This window comes from Manis javanica, chromosome 13 (assembly GCF_040802235.1).
Source record: "Manis javanica isolate MJ-LG chromosome 13, MJ_LKY, whole genome shotgun sequence".
Lineage (NCBI taxonomy): Eukaryota > Metazoa > Chordata > Mammalia > Pholidota > Manidae > Manis > Manis javanica.
Window position 1 is genome coordinate 9,378,097 of NC_133168.1, and position 23,904 is coordinate 9,402,000.

The window sequence follows — 23,904 nt, forward strand, 5'->3', positions numbered from 1 at the left end:
ATAAAATGTGTATTATATATACATTTAATATAAAGGGAATTCTTCAAATCATAATATATTAATTAGCTACATGATACAGCAAGCAACGATCAGATTACTTATTGAACTAATTTAATTTGCACAGTGGCAACTAATTTAAAGGAAGCATTCTCTCTTCAAGCTTGTTTTTAGTAATTGTTAAGGAAAAAAATTATTAGTCTGGGATTTGAAAACAATCTTTTCCTCTTTTGCTATTTTTCAGAAGGACAGTTTGTGACATTTCTACCCTTAGGGGAGAGATATAGAAATATTTAAAACATGATACGAATAAACCAGATGATGAAAAATGAATTCTAGTTTCCAAAATGAGCATCAGATTTTCTTCCCTTTATGCATTAGGATGAGAAAAAATGCACCTTAAGTGGGCTGCTGGGATATACTCAGAACAAAAGGGAAATGAACCCCACTGCCCACAGGCCAAATCAGTGTTTATGAAATGTGGGACCAGTTTTGACTCTGATACTCATGAGTTTTTTACGGACATGATTGTGTCCGTAGTCATGATTCTGAAGGAGCAAATATTCCACTTGGCCCTAAGAAGTAGGAGACAAGAAAGAACAAAGAAAGAAAGGATCTTCATCCAAATAACAAAATGGGCTTTAACCAAGCTATTAGGCCGAACATGGTGGGAGAAGAATTTATGTAAGTGCTAATATATTTTGAGACTTACGTAAAAATGGCCATGAAGAAGCTCACTGGATAAAAAAAAGTGATTCAGTTACGTTAATGCTAACTGATGAGGAACAGAACTTTCTCACATAACAGAGCCCCAAACTGGAGGAAAATAAGTATTCCAAAGTACTGAAGTTACATTTTATAAGATGTTCTATTAAATAATGATACTCATAGTCCAGATACATCAATAGGTACAGCAGAGGAAGTGAACAATAAAACTGATGGGAGGGAATTGGAAAAATCTTTCAAAAATTTCGTTCTAATGTACATAAGGTAGAATGCATCCTAATTCAACTAGCATTACCATCCCTGTCAATCTGTGAACGTCTTGTCATGACTACGGCTCTCGTATTCTAACCACATATTACTGAGGGATAAACAGATGTATGGATCGCTTCATCAAGCAGACATTTGTCGTATAAGAAGACATTGGTCCGTGTGAGTTTTCAAATAATGGCAACAGATGACTGTACAGGTAAAGCTCTGATCCAAACCTCTGTTATCATAGACTTACTGAACATTTATTTTGTGCCTGACACTATTCAAAGCCCACAAGTAGATCCTATGTGATTAATACTCTTTTCAACCAGAAATTTCACCTAAAGTTACTTATAAACTCAGTTTCTGAAGTCTAGGACCCCAGTGACTTTAGCCTCAGGCACAAAAACACAGGTCACCCAAACACTTATATCCTATAGTAGAAGCATTTATGCATTCTTTGCAGACAAGGATTTAATTTCAGTTAATGTATTCAGGAATAATAAAATTCATTGATCCTATTTTGTTTTAAATTTTTATTCTCTTCAGTAAAAAGTGTTGCCTTAAGGCCCTCAATTACTAATAGAACTATTTAAATTTCACATGTACATATGTTTCCCCTCTCTGTTTTGTGTTTTATACTATAATGTAGATAAACGAAATATTTTGGAATTAATTAAACAAATAAAGGCATGAGGTCCAGAACTGTGGGTAGAAATCCTATTACTGAGTTAGTTTTTTTTTTCTCCTTGCTATAGTTATTATCTCAAGTTCATACTTTCATGTTGTGGTACAGAAGCTCTTAAGAATAAAATAAAATGAATTTAGTAATCATACACATTGATAAAATCAGTTTGGACCAGAAACAGGCTGATGTTCTCATGTGACTTCGAAAATAAGCTGACATTATTGAAAATTCCAAGAGAAGATATTCTAGAATGTTTTGGAAAATGGCAGCATCCTGGAAATGACATATATCCATGCAAGTGGTGGCTCTCATGTACAAGTTTAAACTGAACATAGGCTATTATTGTCAACCTTACACACATACTCAGATTTTAATAATTTAAGAGGGTGTTGTCTTCCATATTCCTTTAACAGAGCATAGGCCTTATTTTCATTTTTCTGTTATTTCGTATGTATTAATAGGTCAATCATATTTGAAGAAAGTTATGTCCCTTTCATCTGCTCGTATCTAGAGGCAAGTTTCACAATAAAAGCAAGGAAGCAAAATAGGAAGAAGGTAAAAGGAAATCCATACATTATATAGAGAGAAGAAAACAAAAATATAAGCAAGATGCTGTCAGTGTGCATCAGTCAAGGATCCTGGTTAGCTACATACTTATCATTTTTCTTTCCTTTCTTTCCTTCCTTTTATTGTCAGAATGAATACCTACAATCCCTACTCATCCATATCTCTTACTTTTTAATTTCTACTTTGAACCAAGTGAGTCGCTATGTATTAAAATTTCACATTCTACTTTTGTAGAAAAAAACTTGCTTTTCACTTCTTTAATTCTTCAATCTGGTACTTCACACACACACACACATACACACACAATTTCCCCAATTAAGTTGAAGTAAAAAATAGAAAAATATAAACAATAACACTTTCCAAAGGAATAACCAAGAGGAACCATTTTTTGGAACAGTAACCTATATATAATTGCTTTATCTTCTCACTTTCAGAAGAAAACTCACAAAGGGGATTTTTCATATGTTCTCTAGCCTCATGAAGTCATCCCATAAAGTAAAAAAAAAAAAAAAATCAGCTCACCAATGATGCTGAAAAGAGTACAGTGATTTTGCCAGGGTACAGTAGCTCCAGGACTTTTCAAAATAGAACAAGCAGAGAAAAATACAGAGATGGTATTTGTGGCCCTGTGTAGGCTCAATCAAGATGTCCCAGGAGACATGAAATTCAGGCACCAAACTGTTCAGCTGGTACCTGAAATAGCGGAGTGGCTATGCTAAGAGAGTTCTGGCTATCAGAGCAGCTTATTCATCAATTCATAGGAGCTTTAAACAGTGCCTGGCACAAAATATGCACTCAGTAAACCTATGATAGAAATTTTGATCAGAGCTTTCCCTGTGCACTCATCAAGTACGAGGTCTGTAGCCAAATAACACTTTGCTTGGTGTTGAACAATTCACTTGTTACCTTCACCAACCAGAATGTGCCCAGGCCCATTGAAGCTCTGTACCTCCTGGAGGTTTGATAACAAACTAGAATTCTTTGAGAACTTTGAAGAATGCTCAGGTTTTCTCAATTAGACCTGCTTTTGTCTCTTTGCCAAAAAAAAAAAAAAAAAAAGGAGGCCTATAAAATAAACTAATTCAGAAAAAAACAAAGATGAAGGCAAGCAAAACATAAAATGAAGAGAACATATGGCTTTTTCCTTGATATATGCCAACATTTTACCTGCATTTATTCATCTTCCAGATTTACGTATTTCTCCACTTACACATACAGAATTGAGGACTTGAAAAAGTTTTCCCCATGTAGATGCAACAATGTTTGGGATTCTAGGAGACATCTGATTATTCTTTAGAAAGAAATCTTTAAATAAGCATCTTAAAAATTATCTTTTCTCTTTATAAGAAAGAAGTTTGCTCTCCTACCAGTAGAGCTCCTACTGCTGTTTGGTTAGTTGCTTGGGGAGAAGCATGCCATTCTAATATACTCCTCTCTATTTCTCTGTTTTCCCAACCATGGGCCTTGTCAAGTAGGGTGGGAGAGGGAGCCCTAATATTAATGCTAAAATTAATATCAAAGTACAGAGTGGGAACTTTATATTCTCTCTGGTATTAAGAACACTGAGATTAAATACACTCATCGTTTCTCTTTCTCTCTGAACCTTAGCTATTCTAAATTCTAATTTTCAAGTTTGTAGGAATTTTGTAAAAATCTCATTTAGACCATCAGCTATTATAATTACTGATTTTTCAAGCTCTGTTTACCCATAACCTAGATTACAGGAAGTGCAGGTAGAACAGAAGAGATGCATGTTTTTATTATCACTGAGAGTAAAACAACTCAGGAACTCCTGGAGTAAGTGGGTTAGCGTTTTCCCACCCTGAAGGATGAGCAGCTCCACGAATGAGCTACTCTTGACTTGACTAAACCGTTCCAGGACCCCTCTCGTGTCTACTCATTCAGAAAGGCCTCCCCCACCCCCAGTCTGTTTCCATCCCACGGGCTCTCTGCCCGATCTGCATGCAATATTGTCCGCCAGCATGAACGATTTACAGTGGGCACTTTATTTCTGTAATTTAAAAGGAAAAAGAGAGAGAGAAACAACTACTGATGCAAAATATCATTTTTTTTTTTTTCCTTTCTAATGGATGAGTAATAACCAGGAGATTTCTGAAAAGCTGTCCAGGGTGCCTGTCAGAGCTGGCAAAATTTCTGACCCAGAGAAATATATTCAGGAACAGCCCCTGTGATTATGAGTTACAAGCTCCTCTGGAGAAAGCTGCTTAGAGAAGCACCAGAGAAATTATAAAACTAGTCTAAATACTTGACACATAGTGTTCACCACTCATCCACACATGCGGTTTTGCAGAGAATATATAAAATCAGCTGTTCTGAATTAAATGTAGGGCAACATATATGGAATATATGTTACACAGGACTCTACAAATGAAAGCCTATTTCAATAGATACCAAAGGGCTGGAAATCAGGAAATGGATGTAAATGAGATCAGACTTTGGCACCCTGCAAATGCATATTCCCCTCAGCCCCGATCTCTGTGCTCCAATTTAACTTGATTCTGAAGATCCTCTTTGTGGTCTGATTTGGAACCTATTACCTCTCTTTGAAAGCAGAACAATTAGGGAGGAGAGCAGGGATACGTGAAGAAAGGTAACACGAATTCACTTGAATTAAGGGATCATTTTGCCTCATGTTCCCTTTCAGTCCCTCCGGCCCTTGCGGAGATCTTGGCAACAGCGGCCAGGACGGTGCCAATTTCGCGAAGGCTGTGGGCGCAGCGCTGGAGCGCGAGGAGCAGCTTCATGCCTCCAAACGGAAACTGTTTGTCAAACACCAGAAGCCCACAGACTGAATTAGGAACCAGGGGCTCGAACAACCGGGATCGTTCAGGTCGGAGCTGTGCTCTGCGCGGGACTTCTCTCCACAGGGGCTGCGCGCAGCAGGCTTCTCTGCGGGTCTCCTGGGGACCCTCCGCGACTCGGGCGTGACTTCCCTCTGGGCCGTTCTCAGAGCGCTGTTCACTCTGCTGGATGTGAAAGATGTGTCTCCAGTAAGTGAGGAGGTGGGCCCTTAGCGAGGTATATGGGATCTACACAAGATTATTTATTTACATGGACTGGAAGTGAAAAACATGAATGCAGTGTTTATACAACCCCCATACGCATAGTAAGTTTCCTGGATAAAAGTCAGTTAGAGTGGCGATTTGGCATCCTGTGGAAGAAACATCTGGTTGGTTGACTACCATTTCATTTATGAATCAGCAGTTTTGGCACTGTACAGACCCAATCTGAGATTACTTTTATGACATTATCTGAGCTTATTTGCGCTTCGTTTTACAACTCAGGCAAATGTCCAAGTGTGTGTGTGTGTGTGTGTGTGTGTGTGTGTGTGTGTGTAAAATATAATAATGTCTAGTAAGTAAATTGTGTAAGTATTAACGGGATAAGTCATATAAGCAGTAATTTGTCATATTTACAATCTGCAGAGTACTTGTGAAGGAAATACCTTTACAGGTATCACATTGCAATAACCCTGTGAACTAGTTAAAGGAGGTATTTTCAATCTCCATCTCAGTTGAGGTAACTCAGGCCCAGGAAATTACCTCCCTCAAGTTAACTTTTTAAACCAGAGCTTTAATTCAGGTCATCGATTCCATCCTGGTGCTAATTTGCACCTCACTGGACTAGGGAGATGTACTAAATTAAAGAAAATGTGCGTGAATGCCTGCTGAGGGTGTTGCTCTTGGTCCACAAGTAGAAGAGCAAATGGGAGTGAAATGCATCCCCACAATTCAAACTGTGCTGTAGAGTAACAGGGTGTGTTCGCGGGTATTGGTGGATACAGTACGTAGGCATGTGAGTGGGCACATTTGCATCTTGTGTGTGACGACGTCCTACAGACATCGACGGTATCTACGTGGCTTGTGTGGTTGAAAATGCATGAGCGCTGGCCTGAGTCACTTTTTCCAGGCCCTACAAAAGTAAAGGTCATTTTTAGTTAGCTTCCGCCATCACTTTATAATCTTTTAAGAAGGTATATAAAATAGAAAGGAAGAATAGAAAGGGGTTGTTCACAGTTGCGAACACCACGGTCATTCTCAGTGTGCCCCGGATGAGAGACAACTTTCAGTGTCTATCACACGGTCACACGTGAGGCTAGAATTTGGATTCTTAAGTTCCAGTTTTAAAAAGAAGGTGGACCATCCCTTTAATCAGTGCATTCATGAACGTATGATTTTCCTTTTTAAAAATTCCAAAATAGTCAACCTCTTTCTTTTTAGATGCAGTATTTATATGGCATCTGAACATACGGTGGAGCTCAGAGTGGAAATTGTTTGCTATCGGCTAATAACTTTTCCCTAGCAGTTCAACCTAAAATTCAAGAAATTGGCTCTTCATGTGTGTGTGTGCCCAAGAGCATGTAACGAGAAGCAGTACCTGTGCATAACGGAAATAAGGAAGATAATGGTAAAGAATACAAATGCCACAAAACATGGTTTCGAGGGCTTAGTTTCTAATTCCTTCCTTTTTTTTTTTTATGCTTCCAGAGTAAAACAAAGAAGAAGCTAACAGCAAGAGATTAATGGGAAAAAGGTGGCTCTTCCCCAAACATTCTGCCTTTTTATCCCACTGTCTGGAAAATGAATTGAGGTTTCTGAAACGAGAGGTGCTTTTGCATTTTTCTTCATTAAGAAGAGTGTTTGTAAAACAAGCTTCAGATTTTGGCCATTCATGATTGCTGGTCACAGGGTGATTTTCTCCAGTGACACGCTCTTCAATGCGTATGAGCCCAAAGATCATTTCTCATCCGGGGCTCCCGACTTGGTTGCAGCTGAAACCACCCCCTCACAGTCTTCCACAACAGAGGCTCATTATCAGCAGCACGTTGCAATGGGCGGTGCAGGCACAAAAATCAATCTGATTGCCTGTACAGCTCTGCAAAATCATTCCAGGGGAGCAAAAAAAGAAATGTCGGAGAGGCAGGAGCAAAGGGGCTTGGGAGGGTGGGAAAGAGCAGGAATGAGGACATAAGCTCTCCCAGGCCCGTGAGGGCTGAAGTTTAATGGCTGAGTGCTTGTTTTGAACTGTGACCTGAGGTTTGGCTGGGCACTAACAGTGGTATGCCTCATCAGCCACTGTCACAGCCACCCCAGGGTATACCTCCAGCAGGGAGTCGGCGCCGTATCCTGAATTCTCAACTACCAGCTACGCACTGCCACCTCCGCACGCACTGCTGAGACCCTGCCGAGAAATCAGCATGCAACCCAAGGAAGCATCCTTTCCTCTGGAATAAAAATTAATATTACTTGTCATATTTCATGTCTGAGCTCTTTTCATGCTTTATCCTCTGGTAATGAGGGCTAAATTACCAATATTAGTAGATTTTCATGGCTAGCACAGAAAGAGCTGTTACCAGAATAAATGTTTGCCTTGCTTCCATTGGACACAAGCTCTGCTAATGCAGCTTTGCTAATTATTTCTAAATAGGCAATAATCTGCATCCCCTAGTGCTGGATAGTGGATTGGCCACGTACCTGCTATTTCCCTTATTTACATGTTTTACAACTTTATCAACTACACTAATTACACTCTGAGCACTGTTTAAAATTTTCTGTTAATAGAGATACAATGATGCACCAGAGGATGTGTATTTATGCCATAATTACGCCTCTGTTCCTACGATGCAGTCTCCAATTAGCTGTCTACGGTGGCACAAGCAGCTGCCTGAGATTCTAAAGCAGTGAAACATCTGCACGGCGGATGATACGCTCACATGGATTTTTTTTTAAGCCTAGAAATTTACACCCAAGGGAGTGCAGACAAATAGGAGCCTGTCATGTGTAGGGATGATTAGAAATCCTCACCATGGCAACATCGGAGACACCATGTCACAGAGTGAGGGGACACATGTCTAGATGAAGGCGGTAAAAACATTTGCCATTTTTTTTTTTTAGCTCCAGTCTTCCAAACTTCCCTCCCTCCCCCTTCCTCCTTTTTGTTTTCTCCTCTTTGCGTCTGCAGCCCACCAAAACAGAGGGTGAAAAGGCCAAAGTCTGCAGCCGTGCAAGGCACAGGACACATGGGGTTTAGGGGAAGGACAAACAGTGAGCGTCAGAAATATTAGAGCCAGGAAGTGTACCAGGCCAGGGGAGGGAGAGAGAGAGAGAGAGAGAGAGAGAGAGAGAGAGAGAGAGAGTGTGTGTGTGTGTTTGTTTAGAAAACATTGTAGCAATAATTATTTTGTAGAGTGCTGGGTTGTGTTAAGAGCAAGACGCAAGACAGAGAATGAAGAAATGAAGATTAGGCAGAATATAACAGTTGAGGTACCTTATTCAAAAGATGACACCTCATTTAAAATTTCCTCTTAACCCTCATTAACAGTTACAATTTCTGCATGAACAGTTGGCTAGCACACATTAGTGAGAGTAGGGGAAGGCACACAAATGTCTTGTAGTCTGATATTGAATATATTTCTTAATGGCTGCTTCTCTGATAAGTCTGCCTGTACCAAGACAGTGCATGGATGTATCTAACAATACATAAAAAGGGCATTAAGCTCTATAGGGAAATATGGAGGAAATGCAAAAATACATCATCAGATTTCCTAGAGTTACATTCACTAGTGTATTATGGAATCGTACTTTTGTCAGAAGTAACGTTGTCATTTGCCTATGATTTGACCAGATAGGCTTCAAAGATGCATCTCATGGTATTTATTGTTTTGCTCTTATAGTGCCACGATTGCTATGTGAAAATACTGACATTTAAGTTACTAACTTGAAGTTGGTTTTCCAAATAATTTTCTTATCGGACGGTCATGGCAACACTTCACAATTAATAACAAAGACATGTTTAAAGGTATTTAATTAGCACAGAGCTGAGAGGTGAAGGGGGGCTACTACTAGTGAAATAATTAGAGGGAAAATACTTTAATATGAGGAGTAATTATAGGTAGGAGCAAAAACATAACATATGTGCTATATTTTAAGAGTACCATAAGCCATGTGAATTGTATTAAGGATCAAACCTCATCGGTTAGAATGAGTGCTTGTTCTGTGGCAGCTGTCTTGGTGGGAATGCCACTGAGGTTGTGTCCATACCTGCGTTAGTTAACATTACTTTGGAGGTTACCTTTCAATTTCTAAGATGCCATGGTAAGCTACGAATCATTCTATCATAACTGGACCTTTCTTGGGCATAATCACGTTTTTAAATGCACATTAAAAAAATCATTAAATTCGTTTTCTTGAGAAAGAACACAATATTAGGATATGCTTTAGTTATTAAAAGGCATATATAATAACTTCTCATTAATAAACACGATATTTGCATATGTGCATATACATATATAGGTGTATGTGTATACACATACATACAGACTGGTAATGCTTTCAAAATAATTGCGCAACATGCTATGTCCACAGTATAACATCCTGAAGTTGGAGTTGTGTGTTTTAGAAGCAGGGTTTCGTAATTCTTCAATATGCTTAAAATAGCTTAGTAGAACTCTTAAGAAAAATGTGAAAGGAAAGATCATTGTAAGTTAACAGAGAATATTAGCATTAGCTTGGTGCATGGCGTGTTAGTCTCCTAAGCCCACTTCTTCTAATTTCCCAACACTCTGGTGCCACTGGGCCCACGATGATCAATATTTCAGGCAGCCCCCTCAGGCTCCTGGCTTTAGCACATTGTAGCACTAAGGCACCTTACAGTGTCTACCAATGAAATCATAAAATGTTGCATTCACAGGGAAAATGTCTTTCCTCTATTTAACACTTTGGTTAATATGGGAATTAGTTACCCATTCAATTCCAAAAGAGAAACTGTAAGGTGCCTTCACCCTCCCGTACCCAGCAAGTGAAGCCTGAGTGCAGCTGTACAGTGGCTATGTAAACAATTCTTGTCATAACTCTGGCCTGTGGGCCTCCTGGCCCCTCAGCACAGCATATTTTGTACAAGCCTTATATTGGAGACGTGTGATACTGAAGATCCACTACTCACCACATCTGTCAGCATAAGGACAGAGTTTATCTGATAAACAAGTCATTTTTGGAAACTGCAGATGCTCCCACTGTGAAGTATTAAATGTGGCCCCACTTAGATACACAGAATGGGGTTCCGGTCGACTGAACGCGGGCTGATAAGCTCTGCACAGCTCAGAATGCTGTTTGCCCACATACTAATGTTAAACAAAAGAGCCGCAGACTGCAGAGAAAGGATGCGGGTCAGACCAGTAAATTGCTTCAACCCTTAGGCAGCCTTCTGAAAAGAAAAGGCATGAAAGAAGCTGATATGAGCTTTTATGCAGAATTGTTCTGTTTATTATCGCTGTTAAGGAAATGATGGCAAGTGCCTTGTTAAACTCTATATTCCCAATAAGAGGGGACTGACACCCTCTAAACAAGATGCAGTATGCCACTGGCCATCACTTGATAAACCACACATCGCTTCTATATTATTTATATGTTATACATACAATAAAAAGACAATAATAAAACAGTACACATGATAACCATAAATGTTGTTAAATTGTGTCCTAGTGTTACCCTTCCGGATTTGTCACTGGGCATTCCAAGCTAATGACCATCTGTCATGGGAGAAAGTCATTTTGTATAAGAATTTTGCAATTTTTCATTAAAACTTTGTTAGTTTCAATTGTGATGACTCAACATCAAAAGAACTGCTGAGTCAGTTTAATAATAAAGTCAGAATGCAGTATGTCTTTCTGGCAACATGTAAACTTATCCGGAGCAGAGCTGGACTGTAATTTCATTAGTAAAATTCTCCAGAGGATAACATGACAAGTCCACACTGACTGCCCCCTGTGCAGGGGGTTGGAGCTGGTGGAAAGGGGGGGAAGATTTTTGAGTTTGCTAGACTTTGAATCCTTCCCTTCAGATCTGATCCCTTTAGAAACAGCATCTTTTCTGAGAGGAGATTTTTCTTCTGCTCTGTCTCCTCTCCTCTTCCTCCCCTCCCGTGGAGACACTCCCATTCTGATTCATGGATTGGGACAAAGGAAATGAGGGAAGATCCCTAGGCTTAAGGAAAATCTGATGAACGCACCTTAACAGATAAGCAATCTATTCCATCCAAACCACAAGCAAGTTTTCTTGATTTGGCAGTTGAAGGGCCACAGTGCAGGAGAAAGAAAACTACATGATGTAAGACAGAATAAAGAAAAATAGACACAGGCAACTGAACCAACAATAAAGAATTAAAAACTACCCTTTGCTTAAAAGAAGTATAACATGTCCCTAAGTACACCTTTGACATTTCCCTGTGGCTTTTCTCAACAGGCAGCAAATGAAAACAATCTTGAACCTGTTCTGCTAAAGGCTTGGTGCAGGAGGCCTGTCCATACACTGTCATCAGATAATCTTACAATCACCGGCAGGCTTAAGGCATTGATGCCTATAGTAGCAACAGGTTTTTCCAAATGGGAGATACTCAACTCTGGCCCCAAATATGTAAAAAACAAACAAGCAAATACCAGAGATACACAGACTAATATGGTTCTTCCATATTATAATAAAATTTGAGAGAAAATACAAGTTTCACTGATCTACCCTCAGTGGACATGGATGCTGAGAAATATTTTTAACCAGAGTACTGATGCAGTGAGAAACAGAGCCCCAACCAGCAAAAGGGGAGAGGAAAGATGAGGCCAGGGGGCTGCCTAAGCACGTGTGACTGGGGACCATGTGCATTCAGGGTGACCAGTGGAGAGCCGAGCTGAGAACGGACATCGGAGGGAAAAGGAGGTTCACAGAAGTAAAAAACAGTCATCTCTAGATTAAAAAGGAAAGAAAGGAAAAAGAAAAGAAAACACACACACATGATTCTGATGCTATGACATTGCAACTCTAGTGAGTGGTCCATGGAGGGAGCTGTTGACACAAGTTGGTGGGTGGAGATAATGTGACACCATTACATCCATCTGAAAAGAAGGAAAGGGAAGAGAACTTAAACAAGGCGTTTGAATTACTTTCCTTTAAGCTACACATCTGCTCTCCAAGGGTGTCGCCTAATGTGGACCCCTCCCAGGCACCCTACCATCCCCCTCTGCCCTGCATCAGAGCCCAGTGTCACAGCTTCGGTCTGTGCAGAAGAGAGGCGGATATTCTTCAGATCGCACAAATGAACCCACCACTCCTTGGAGGAAAGCGCTGAGACAGCCTGGGAGGAAGTGGGTTAACCCCTGAAATGCCACCCATGTTATCATGGTAAATATTTACTATGGGCAACGCATCAGGGAAATAGATGGGGGTCGGGGAGGTTGCTGTCATCCTAAAAGCTACTTTCAGACCCCCATGAAGGGATGGAGCAGACGGGGGAGTATCTTTTTACATAAAGTCTGACTCGAGTGGATAAAAGGCGCATCGCTCCAAATTTTTCATCTCACACATTTCTCTTTATACAAGTTTTGCAAAGTACGCCTTTCTTTTCTAATTCCTTGGCAGTAGGCATGGATAGGTTTCAGATGATAAAAGTGGAAGATTATACGGTGGGCGGAGGATCCTAGGTTGCTCTTTCCCACCTAATCTGGAAGGTCCAAAAGGTGACTGTGGCCGAGAGCAGGATGAAGAGCCGGCTGTCCCCAGCTGTTCCCAGCTGTCCCCAGCTGTCCCCAGCTGCCTTCTGCATCACCTCATCCGAGGAAGACCCTTAGGAAGCAGGACACCCTCCCTGAGTCTGTGAGCATTGATAACGTGTGTTCACCAGGTGGGGAAAAATCTTCCCTTGTCTTCCCCTCCACCTTTTGTGTTTCTTTAGACCTCTGTGTGTGTGAGGGTGAAGGTTCAGCTCAACGGGAATATTATATAAATTCGTAAACTTGAATTATAATAACTCATCTTCTGGACAATAACACATCTTTTTCACAATGCATGTGTTTCCTTTCTGAAAACCTAAAACAATGACTATTATCTGAGGGTGAGGAACCTTTTTGAAAGTGCAAATACTGAACTGAGAAAGATACTCTTCAATTTCTATAAACTTTATACTTATATTCAGCTATTACAAGAAGATATTTTGTCCTTAATCTTCAAAATTGTGTATTTATTTTTGAGGTGTGAAACAGTCTTATGAATTAACATTTACTAAAAATAAAAGAAAGATATATAAAATTACCAATATTAAAACCCTGTTTTGACCCTATATATACTTGAAATGGCCCTGAAGAGGTTTAAGCAAACCAGGAAAATTCCATGAAATGATGAGGCCTCTACTTGAGTCCTTAAGGATTACCTTGAATTAAAGTGTTCATTTGCCTGTAACATCTCATTTATCTTCACAACAAACTTAAGATATGGGAAATAAGTTATTATTATCAAGGTTTTAAATGGAGATACTCTGATAAGAAGCTAATGACCGTTAATACTTTAATTAATTAAGAGGATTGCTTTTTATTGTGTTTATAGTTTTTCAATACCTTTTGCTTTTTGCAGAGTAACTTCAGGCCTTGGGGTAAGTAGCAAAGACGACTTTTGATGTATAACCTAAAGTTGGTTCTCAAAAACATGAAGCCTGTTATTCATCACCCAGCATTAAGGATTGACATGTTGAGCTATTAAATTGTTTTTACTTCCTAATAAAGAATCCTCCTCAGACTGGCTGCCCTGTGTCTGAATTACTGAGTTATTTGTGAAGCATGCTAACTGGTTACTCTGCAGGAACATTACGAATTGCTCTGTTAATTATTTAAATTCAGCCATATATAAGAATGTGTGAAGAAATATAAAATGGGACAAAATGAAAATAGAAAAAAAATAAAAGGAATGAAAGTTACTGATGGAACAGTTTGGCAATTTTCTGTCACTGTGAATATATACTATCGCTAAACATATTTCTAGAATAGCATCAAAATGAGCAACATGTTTCAGACTTTAAACAAGTTTGTATAGGTTGTGTTTACATAAATTAATACATCATAAAGATGAAGACTGAGCCTTTTGGAATCAACAATATTTGCATATTTTGCATATCACCTATTTCTTAGCTGCGTGTCCTCTTAAGCTATTGGACCTCTCTTACCTCAGTTTTGCCATGTATAAGTTGGTCTTGTTAATACCTCACCCATAAGGTTGATGCGAGAGTTAATCAATGTGATTAGTTAATGTGACTAATACGTGTGGTCACAATTTCATCAACGAAGATCACAGAGCATTTTGTGCCAAATTAATCTGATATTTTAATTTTATTTAGAACAACTGACTGGAGATAAAAAATTATTGGGTCAAAAAAAGAGATCATGCACATGTACCCAACATTCTTGATTATTTCTGGAATGAAACGTTTAACGAATATTACCAGAAAAGATACAAAAATATTGTCTTGTTATTTGGGTTCTAGTTTTAATTTCTCCTCAGAAGGAAAGCCTGTTGCTCGGTGTCACCCTGTACAGACCCAGTGGCCTTGATACACTCTCTGGAAGTGACCACTTACTGCCAAGGCATATCCCTCCCTCTCTAGCAATAAATATTTTGAGTATGGGACCTGCCTCAGTTAGAAATCCATTACTTTGGTCTATGGGTTTATCAGACAAATAGGATCATCTGGGGATAGAAGGGAGCAAGGTTGACAGCCAATGTCTTACTACAGGAGTAAACCTAGGTTCTCCTTAGTAAACAGGGGCGTGTGATCCATCTATTTATAGGTATTACTCTATTGGGGGAGCCATTTGTTTTCATTAATATGCACAATCAATAGTTGTGAAATATTTTCCCCTTAATTACATTCTTCTCATTTAAGACTGATATGGAAATTCCCTCTTAAAACGATGTTAAGTGAATTTCAAGGTATTATCTAGACTATTAAATAAATATTGCTTTAGTGTAGGGAGGGACATCTTTGTGGTACAGAAATTATTTTCTGCCCCAGTAGTTTTTAAAGCAGAGACCTGTAAAGCATTGCTTAAGTTAATTCGGTAATACTGACACAATTATTCATAGAAAAGGTGTTTGCTGAATTAAACTAAACAGGAACCATCCAGCGGTTTTTAGACCATTTCAAAAAAGCATACAAGCTGGACAATAATACATAGTGATTTTTGCCTTAATTTAAAAAGGCAAGCGATTATAGCATATTGAGACCCTTTTACTTTTTATCTCTTTGGTGATCTCTCCGCTGCCTCTAACTTACAAAGAGATCTTGAACTGATGCTGTGAACTTCTGTGGCCTTGCGATGACGTACCAACATGCCCTCCTGGCAGATGAGCTCCCGGGAGTTGCAGGAGCGCTTCTAGTTGGGCACCAGATCATCTTGCCTTCAAATGTGACCTGACACGTTCAACGACAGTTGATATATGTGCAGTAGTTACTAAGGGTAACTCTTGATCAATATGTCAGATTTCAAAAGCGATTGCAACCAAGTAGACTCTGGATTATGACGGAGCTGAACGCACAAAGGCGACGGAGGGACAAATCAGGCAGGAAATGCCTGCCCTTTGCATGTCAAAGGACAGAGCACATGATCTCGGATCTATAAAGACTCCCAGCACTTAAGAAGGCAGTAGTCTGCCGATCATTTGGTGGGCTGAACATGTTAAACATTACAAGTTCATTATTAGTAAGAAGAAAGGGAAGAGGTGCATGCGCACAGAGTTCCCGTAAACCCCAGAAATTCTGCCCAGGCCTGGGACTGGCTCAGACCTCACCTAAGCACGCATTAACATGATAATGCACGTTAATCCCGCCAAACACAACTCATCTGTCATCCTCAGTACAACCCATCTGTGTGCATGTTGAGGGGGGAAGTCCACAGTCTTAGCTGTCGAGGGATTAGCTTCAGAGGAAAGGCTGATTTTCCGTAATTCTTTGCTAGGAAAGCACTCATTTGTTTGCATTTATTGAAGCACCTATTTACTTTTCAGCTTTCATCATCTCCCCAACATCTTAAGCAAAAGCTAAGCAGAGGACGGATAAAATAGCAAGAAACACATCTCAGGACAATCAAGCTGAAGTGCCATGTGGTTCTCTTTTTAAGTTTGTGATATTATTTATTCTTATTTCTTTGGCTGGTCTCAGATATGCTTTCTGTCAGGAAAAAGGAGAAATATGTACGTATTTTTGGATTTTTAAAGGGTTATTATGTTCTTCTATATTGCTTTTATCTAATTGATAGAAAAGTGGTTAAAAAACTATATATGCTTTATTATCATGTATATACTCTGTTGTCTGAACAAGAATCTAAAGACACTGCTTCAGAGAAGGTAGGAATAAAAACAGCTTAATGCTTTTCCCTCGCTAATTTAGAAACAAGAACAGTGATTTCTGCCCTTGTCATGAAACCTTATCTGGTGGTTAAATGGTTTGTTTCCTTGGGCTCTATCTACTTTGGACAAAATAATGTGTGTGTGATAAACAAACACTAAGTTCCTTCTAATGCAAACCTATAAAAATATAAGAAGCCTTGGCAAGAGATACATCACTGAAATGTTTTGAGGGTAAACCAGCTATTCCATTCAGTCAATTTAGTGGGAAGAAAAGATCAGTCACAAATATTATGACTGGTTGACTTAATCATTTTTCAATGGGTTATGTTGGAATCATCCAGCAACGACCTTCTGGGTCAAGAAAAAGATGCAAATCACCACTTAAGAAGTAGCCATCATCAAACAACCAATTTGACTGACTTTTCAATCAAAATGATTTGTCATTTAAACTGATCACACTTGTTTTAAAAATCATGTTGTATGTTTGGGCAGAGCCAAATATGATTTTTGTTCACAGTTACAGAGGCAGTAAATCTCATTAATTTTCCTTCTCCTAGTCTAGAGTGTCCTGAGGTGTATCTTGTAGGAAGTTAAAAGATCCTGTATGAAAAGTGTTTCATTACATAAATAAGTTTGGTAAAACTGGAGCTAAATGATGTTAACAGGTTATCATGACTAGATGTCTTAGTTAATGAATTTTGTGCATCTGTAAGTAGTCAACACATGAGGAAGTTATTTTGTATTTTAAATGCTTTTTCCTCATCTTTACAGTGGTGGGCAAAAAATCAAACAAGACCTCAAACCAGCTGGAGGCAAAGCACAGGGTAAGCACGTCAAGTTTGCTAACATTGCGAGCAAGTATATTTGTTTCCAAACATATTTGACAAAGTATCATTTTCCCAAGTAACAATACTTGGGATTAAATTTGTACAACTATTGGAGACACTACCCTAGACTAACACTGTTAGGTTTCTATCATTAAAAATGTCTATAGGAAGATGTCCCCATTAAACCCTCAATGTGTAAAGAGCTAACAGCATGAATTTTTTTTTAAGTACCTATTGAAGGAAGACAATTCAAATGAAAGCCAATACATTCAAGGAAAAAGGATCAAAGTATAAAACTTGTTACTCGAACAACTTCTTTTCAGGTACCTGGTACTAAACCTTCATTACCACCTGCCCATCACACCTGAAAAATGAAACAGATATTAGAAAGCTGACAGAGTCAAGCGAACACTACTATTTAGCTTTTGTTTTCTTTTTTCTTCCTTTCAAGATGCTACTAATGGAAATGACAGAAATCTGTGGACGGCAGCACTTCTGAAAAAGAACATCTATGTAAAAAGAGCACAAAGGAGGCATGAAAAAATCTAGCAAGCTTCATTTGGGTCTTTCGACCAAATAGCTCACTTGGACGTGGCCCTCCGATGTGCATGCGTACATGAGGTTAACACTGAATTTGACCGAAACCATGCAAAGAAACCTAAAGCAAAATGAGTGCAATGCTTGCTGCCTAAAGAGTTGGAACTGCAATTTCCAGATGAGACAGTCATAGAAAAGCTACTGGGGCACAGAAGAAGTGTCCTGTTTCATCCTCATTGAGACCAAAGTGACATGTTAAGAGCAAGAAATGTTTAGAGTTTCAGTTTTGTTTTTTCCTCTGGCATCTAATGACCAGATTTCATTCCAAATTTATTTAAATGCACTAAAAGCAAATTCTGTAAAAATTTTCCACACAGTCATTTCAACACATGTGGATATTTGTGATCTATTAAAGTCAGTGAAAGGTTTAACACTTGTGTATGTGTACAGAACTTCAGCTCCACCAAAGTGAACTCAGTGCCATTGCTGGAATATGTTATGGTGCAATCACTAAAATAAATGTACTTGCTGCACTCAATTAAACATTGTATTGTGCATGTGTGTTTATTCAATTGTATGACGATACAGTGATTGAAACACACACGCTCAGCGCATTTGTCTCAATCTGTAGTGCATTTATTTCAATGTACAATCAAACACAGACCTCTGCTTTTAGGTTTGCCTTTGTATTTTTAGAGAATACTAAATATAAGCCATTGTGTGTATGCGGTGGCATGGTGAAGAACTGAAAAGCGCATTAAATAAAGCAATGTAAGATTGGAAATTTCAGGGGAAAAAAAATCAGGCGACTAATACGTGTACCTGGGCAACTGATGGCAAGCCTAATACATAACGTCAGAGTTTTATGTTTTGACCGGGACCTGTTGATAAATGGCTGTGTATATGGTGATACTAATGTATGCTTAATAGTAATTAACAAGATGATGTAAAAGATATTCAAATCTATATTAAAATATTTACCTCCCATTTGTTTACAGGTTCATTGAGTCTTGTTCTATATCAATATTGTTTTAAATGTGCCTACTGTATTCATCAATTGAATCAATTCAGGGTATTGTCTGAATTTGTTGTGAGTCTCATCCGTCTGCTTGTATGTTTATGAATTCCTACTCAGAGTGTAGTATATCATACTGTGTACTTTTAAAGAGTTACCTTATCTTCAGTAGAGCTGTGTCTGGGCTTGTTTTATGTGGTCTGAGTTGAGAGAAGATGTGGATCTTCCTCCAGAGAAAATGTGCCTGCCTGATACTCTGGTCTGGGACCCCAACTCAAGGGTTTTATATTCTCATGGGACGTTTTTTCTCCATCCTAATGCCAAAGCAGAGAAAAATAAATTGCCTTGCTCACTTCTGGACTTTCGTCCATGCTGTTTTCTTTACCTAGAAAGTACTTTTCTCCTGTGCTTGACAAGATCAACTCTTCTCATATTTTAGATATTAACTTATATCTTACCTCTTTAAAGAAGCTGTCTCTGAAGACAGTGCTACTTTTTTCTTTCATTTACATATTCACTCTATTAATATCCATCGAATGTGCATAACCTTCCAGGCATTAGGAATACCATAATCAATGGAACAGATGCCACCACTATATCCATGGAATTGACCGTCTAGCAATGTGACCCTTCCGTTCCCAATCCTTGCGTAAGCACATGCTGTGATTTGCAATTTTTCTACTTGGTTACATTTTTTCCTTTGTTTCCATCTCCTGTTTGGCTACAAGTTTTCTCAGAACAAGCACCATCCGTCTATTGCTCATCTATGTTTTCCTCCATACCCAGAACGGTGCCTGGAACACAGTAAGTAGTCAAAAAAAAATACTGGATGAATGAATTAGTTCAGAGAAGGACAGGTGGATTTAGTCCTTGTAATGACCCAAAGCAACTGCTACTATAACTAGTTTGCAGGTAAAGGCACAGAAGCTGAGCGGGATTAACAGCATGTCCCAACCATTCTGCTGGTCAGTTACAGGACCAGAGATCAATGCGACATCAGAATGACTCAGAGTCCAAACTCTCCATTAGGGTGTTCTCGGTTATTTCATTGTGTACCTGTGAGTAACAGCAAATAGTTAAAGAGTAACCTCTGAGGAGAGGCAGGTCCAAATTCAGAAACATTTCTTAACCCCCCTTGTCTCAAGTGGAGATAATAATAACTCCTGACTCACAATTATATTGTGAACATTAAATAAGATGATAGATGTAAAGTGCTTAGAACAGTGTAAATATTACTACTGCTGTTCCAGGGATTATTGTTATTACTGTTAGCTAGAAAAATATATATATATATAATTGTTGGAGCATCTTCTGGGCAGAAGTCATTTGAATTACATCATTTCAATGAAAATCTAGGGAGCATTTCTATTGTATCTAGATTAGCACATCACGTAAGTCTGTGCCATCCACAAAAGGTGTTTGATGATCTATATGTGTTGGGTGGATGGATAAGGGGAGGATGTAAAAAGAAGGAATGACTTGATTTCTTTGCTGAAGAAAAAAGAGATTGCAAAGAGTAACCCAAACTTAAACAGTAGTTTGAAAATTATTAGGCAAGCACAGTCTCTAAAATATGTTTAAATGGAAGGTTGCTGTGGGTTTATTGTGTATAGAGAAGCCCTGTAGGGTTAGAACAGCCCAACATTTTAGACCAGACTTTCTTAACTTTCCTTTGTAAGTCTTTTACTACCCAATACCTTTAAAATGGGGTTACCAGTAAAAACAGAAAAAAGATGATAATGCTTAACAACATTTCTGACAAGGCCACTGTCATCACTGAAAGATTTTTAAATGTAAACATTTTGACAGTTTAAAACTATTATGCACATTGGAGCTATGATTACTTTCAGCAATAACTGACAATAAGACCAGAATTAAGGTAAAGAGAAAAGCCCCAAGTGTCAATAATGACGTCCCTCACTCCTACTGGGAGCCTTCCACTTTCTCTCCTATGGGACTCAAATAGAAGTTTTCTCCTCCATCCCTAGGCAGCAGACTTACTTACCAGAGGCCTTCCCCTGATCCCAGGCAGAGGGACTGTTGAACAGGACAATGGGAAACTCAAGCGACGGAGGAGAGGGTGCTTGGAAGAACAGGACCTCAACAAGGACAATTCAGGGAGCTTCAAGGACTAAAACCTCACCCAGCCTCCTAGGGCCTGAACCACTCCCTGCCATTCAGCAAACCTCAAAGAGCCTGGAGATTACCCTCTTGTCGTCTGCGTGAGCTCACTGTGAGCTCCTGGAGTAACATACATGCCTCCTTCTCCATGAAAGACAGCTACCAGACCACCAGGAGCCTGGCGATCAAGCCCAGAAGAATCCATTTGAGATGGGAACCTGTCTGCCCCGCAGCAAGGAAGCCCAGGATAAAACTGGCCATGCTCGACAGCTTACTTCCATCAGGACAAGGACTTTTCAGTTGACTTTGAGCTCCTTTATTTAAGAATCTTGTTTAGCTTCTGGCCACCATCAGTCTTGACCATCCAGATGTTTACTACTTGAACTAAATCATTTTTCACATAATGCTGCCTATACAACACTGTGATATCAGCACTGTCTACCTGAAATGCTTCTGCTTAAGTCCCTGATTCCTGGGATCATTTTATCTTCCTAATTTGCTTGAAACAACCTCAATTTGCTCCTATATGATACCCACAGCTCCCCTTTCACTTTCATAAGAGTCCTGGGTGCGACCATAAGTTATGCTGTCACACTGCTATACTCCGCTGTAAGGCATCTGCCTGCACATGCGTTCCATGGAGAAATGCATCCACAGCCATGTAGATAAATCAGTTGCTCTGTAGGCTATCCTGGAAAACTACTGATGGTTAAAAATCAGGAATTTGACTCCTAATGACTCAGCATTTATCAAAGCAGATACAGGGTATGTTCTTTGCTTATTTATTTCCCATTTTCCCTAACTAGAATATAATGTCCATAAGGGCAGGGACTTTTTCTGTTTTGTACACTAGTGTATCCCCAGTACTTAGAAGGTGATCAATAAATATATTTTGGCCAAATAAATGAATAAAAGAAATGCAAGAGCTAAAGTAACAGAAATTAAACCTTACTCTGGCCCCAGAACTATAACTGAGCTCTTTACTTATATTATAGTTTTCAACCCCAGCAACTCCCTAGTGCAAATATTACCTCTAGAAATGAATAAACCAAAGAAGAGCAAGGATAAATAATTTGGCCAAGGTCACATGGCCAGAACACCGCAGCCAGTGCCAGACTGCTTCACTAGCTTTTTGAAGCTTCAGTGGAACCACACATCCCTATTTTCTCATGTTCAAATATTTTGTGGGAACAGAAACAGACCAGCCCATTTATTTTGTTTTGTTTTAGCAGATTTGAGGGAGATCAGGTGTACACAGAATTAAATACTTTCAGTTTCTGCAGAGCCATATTTTGATTTTTAAACACCAATAAGCTGAATGCTTGTCATGCTTCCAAGTCTGGAGAGTGGTGAGTGAAGAAAGCACATGCCTCCTTTCAGGCTCTCTCTGAGACGGTTAAAACAGCTGACACGAAATCAGCCGGCGTCAACTGCACTGCCACCACTTAGCTAGCAGACAGCAGAGGGAACTGTGAGCACGCTCTGCGGCAAGGTGTGAGCAGGCTGTGGCAAAGGGGGAAGCCACCGAGCACAGCCTCCGCTGCAGGTGGAGCTTGTCTCATTTTAAAAGTTTTGCTGTTTTCATCATTAACTTCTACCTTGACAACACCTAGGCAGTTCTGAATGATATTTTTAAAAGATTGGTTTTGCATGCTAATGTACTTAGATTTTCTTTTCTTATCTAGTTCCTGCTCTGGGATCTCATTGTCATTCAGATGAAGTTGAAGCTACCTACCTGTTCCAGCCCCCAAGGATATTCACCAGTCCTACTTCTTTTTTCTCTCCAGTCATTGCCTCCTCCGACCTCTTCACCTCCTTCTCACAATCTCAACCATCTGGAACAATCTTCTGATTTTCCTCTGACAAGTGTCATATCTTACTTAAGGCTCTCCTTACAACTCTTCTCTTCTGAGGAGATGATTTCAAGCTTACTTTGATGGATGTGAGGGCATTCTGATCATGACATCCACCACTCCACTGATAGTCAGGGGTTGATGGTGCTGGTATACTGTCTAGTCAATTGATCTTTCCTTTCTCACTACCCTATGTTTTCCCTTTGAAAAAGTATGTGATAAGTCAAGGAGAGTGATCTTTCCAGAGAGAAGAGGAATCTTTTTATTCAAGAGTTTAGCTGCCACTATAGCCCACTAAAAGAAGCACCAAATTTCTCCTTGGATAGCTGAAGAAACAACCATTTACCTTCAAATATCAGCAGCATGTGGGGTGAGCTGAATGCATGCCTTACATGTTTATCTCTCCTGCATGGAACTTAAAGTATCAGTGGAAAATATCCCAATGAAATGCTTGCACATATCACCTGAGATCCTAAGCTATTAAGTTGCTTGGATCATTTAAAACTGAGAACTAAGACCTATTACAATTTCAGTAGAGAATTTAACTTACATAGTGGGAGAGGCATTACAATAAGTGTGTTTCATCAAACTGACCCCCAAAACTGTAAGCTAAGAGAGTTCCATGGTCACATAATCTCAGAAAGCAGTTCACATAAACTCTTCACCTTGGAAATGAACAATGAGCATTAATGAACATTAATAGAATAAGACTCTAAGAAGGCCTCTCAAAAGCAAACTCCATTACCATTTCGCTCACTGTTGCCTAAATTTGTTTGGCCACAGAACTCTTATTCTTTTCACTGACATGGCACACATTGTGATTTAGCAGAAATAACATTCACTGGAACCCAATTTAGGAAATACTGACTCAGAAAATACAAGCTGGAACAGGCCTATTGAATAAATCAAGTCCAACCTATTGATCTTACTGTAAAATAAGCAAATGGAGAGAGGATGTCTTGCAAATTCCCGAAGCATCACATACTTTAATTTCTTTATCTAAATTTTCCCATGTCAACCCATCTCCTCCTAATCCCTGCCAACATCTCATTGCTCAGTACTTGACATCTTATGTCATAGTCAAATATTGCAAAATCACCTCATTTACATAGCTTAAACTGACACTCCTTAGAATGGCCTTCTATGA

General features: G+C 39.2%; 2 long non-coding RNA genes across 3 annotated transcripts in view; one reads left to right on the plus strand and one right to left on the minus strand.

Moving 5' to 3' along the window:
- LOC140845754 (uncharacterized) overlaps positions 1–23,904 on the minus strand; it is a 708,702-nt gene that overhangs the window by 33,777 nt on the left and 651,021 nt on the right. The gene's annotated exons all lie outside the window — the stretch shown is intronic.
- Positions 15,573–18,238, plus strand: LOC140845830 (uncharacterized). The gene is made up of 5 exons (XR_012124731.1): positions 15,573–15,720; positions 16,063–16,248; positions 17,176–17,228; positions 17,460–17,554; positions 17,683–18,238. It is a non-coding gene; the product is annotated as an uncharacterized lncRNA (long non-coding RNA).